The sequence below is a fragment of the Rhinoraja longicauda genome, unplaced genomic scaffold, assembly GCF_053455715.1.
Source record: "Rhinoraja longicauda isolate Sanriku21f unplaced genomic scaffold, sRhiLon1.1 Scf000084, whole genome shotgun sequence".
Classification (NCBI taxonomy): domain Eukaryota; kingdom Metazoa; phylum Chordata; class Chondrichthyes; order Rajiformes; family Arhynchobatidae; genus Rhinoraja; species Rhinoraja longicauda.
The window spans coordinates 124,071-126,570 of record NW_027601302.1 but is presented as its reverse complement, the minus strand read 5'-3'; positions in this window follow the sequence as shown (position 1 = coordinate 126,570).

The following is a 2,500-nucleotide window of genomic DNA, read 5'->3' as shown; positions in this document are numbered from 1 at the left end:
ACGTTTTTCAGACAGAGCAGAACGACGGCTGTTGCGAGAACCGCAGCCGCAGTTTTCCCGGTGCAATATTTTGTTTTCAGCTTCTGGCAACAAATGGCGACAAAGCGATCAAAGGTGAAAGTGACGGTGAACCAGACAGAACAGTCTGTAGCTGCAGACCTCAGTACAGCGTTAACACTGCACACAGGGTGATGGACAGGAAACTCCAATAAAAATAATGATATTTGATCCAAGCCAAAATGACCTCGGTGATCAGGGTGAGTAGATCGGCGGCTGCCATGGCCACCAGGTAGCGAGTGGTGCAGGTGGAGAGTCCGCACTTTCCCCGGGACAGGATCACAATCGCCACTAAATTCACTGCGGAAAGAGAAGGGGCCGGACACTGGGCATCACTGAACACGGTCTCCGCGGGGCTGAACACCGGCTCCACTTTCAGCTGAAGATCAGGAGTGTTGGAGTCGGTGCGCGGCTGCAGGTTTAACAATGTCAGACCCGGCTCCGACTGTGCCCGTCCTGCCTGCTTCAGTGGAGAGGAGATAAAGCGACGGGCGGGGTAAAAGGCGGGGAGGGAACGAGCAGCCGCCCGCTACAATAGGCGGAATGGTCCTGTCTACAGTTAACACTGCTCACAGTCTCTGATGGGGCCGGTTTCACAGACTTAACCGTGACCGGCCGCGTTTAACCAGGGCTCTGGGAACTCGCATCTGATGGGAACGAGGAGGGTTCCAGAGGGAAGGCAGGGACAACTTAGGGTCCGGCAGCACAGTGGCTCCGTTAATGGATGCATTCCACATTGAGTTCAGTTCGGTAACAACACACGCCGGGAGATCCGCGGCCACTGGTTCAGGAGATCGATCCAATTATTGACCAACAGGCGGTGGGAATCCGACTGTTACAGACTCCACAGTGAGACGTGTCCACAGGAGCGGGTGTTCACTTTGATCGATAAATCAGACACAGTGAACTTCACAATGTAAACCCCTCCCAGTCACACCGTCCCGGAGAGCTGCCTGTCCCGAGCACTGGGACAACTCTAGGCAAGTTCCCACTGAAGGTAAAAACAACATTCTAGTGGGTCCCGGCAGTGGGAGAAAGAGAGGGTTAGTTTCAGCTGTCTGAAAATGAGAAAAATCACAGCGTTAATTCAAAAATATTTAATTTAGAGGATAGATATACTCAACATATTCTTGCACAAAGATCATCAGTTGGGAATCTTGTAACGGAATCAGAATCAGGTCAACCTCTGTGGACATTCGGAGTTATAAAACTTGAATTGTTCTGCTCACTTACCAGGGACTCCAACGGCAGCAATGATCACGTAAAAGATTTTCTCCACGTCCATATATTCCCAATAATGGTGCCCCATTTTCTCTGCCCAGCGACGTGTCCCCGTGAGCTACCGGTAATCTCTCGGAATGAAATGCCGGGGCAGACCATTCCCGGAGATTTTATACCATTTTCCGTCTCCCCGGGAACAGTGAAGTTCCAAAATAGTTTTAAAAAATGAAGATTTTGAAATGATTGGCAAACAGATGACATCAGCCAAGTGAAATCCCTGCTGAGACAGGTCGTGATTTATTCAGGGAATTGATTGAGAAACTCCAAGGACTGGAATTGTGGAGATACTGAGGGATGGAAATTGGGAGCGGCGTTGTTCCAGCAAAGAGGATATAGTTTCAAACTCCATCAGGTCCAACTCTCCGCCTCATGTTGTTTGTCTGATTTCCTTCAATCCGCTTCACTCACTAAGGCAATCCCAAATTCCAGGGACCCTCTCAGCGCTTCTGGTGCCCAATTTGAAGGTGGACTGGGCGACCTATGTCCACAGGTTGAGGAGTTAGGTCAACAGATGGCCTCGGACTAAAATGGCCCCTCCATTCTGCTTCACCACTCAATATGATCGCGGCTTAACTGACTGCAACCTCAACCCACACGCCCGGCGAGGCCGGTACCATTCGCTATTTGCTTGCCTGCAGTGGGCCAATAACATTCCCTGCTTCCATCACCTCTGAGGAGGAACGACCCAGAGACTCACGACACTCAGAGAACAGAAACGTTGTGGCTTCAGAATTGTCCGAAACCCAAATAAAACGGCGAATGATACAGCTCAGCTTCCTCCTCCCTTTCTCTCTCCCTCTATCCTTTCTGCTGAGCTCTCTTTGAACTGCGGCTCTCTCTCTTACCCTCTCTAGTCTCTCTCTCTGCACCACTGTCTCTGTCAACCTTTCACCCCTTACCATTCCCTCCCCTCTCACTCTCACTGCATTTCTCCCTCAGATTCTCTCTATCTATCTCACCCTTCCCTCTCTCCCTTTTGCCAACCGACTCGCTCTGAACTCCTATCTCTTCATCTTCCCACTCTCCCTTTGATAGTTCACTCTCCCTCCGTCACGTCCCCTTTCGTCTTCTCAGCTATCTCTCCCTATCTGTCTCTCTCTCTCTTTCCCCAACTCTCCACCTGCTCGCCCTCACTTCTATCTCTAACGCCATTCTGGGGATG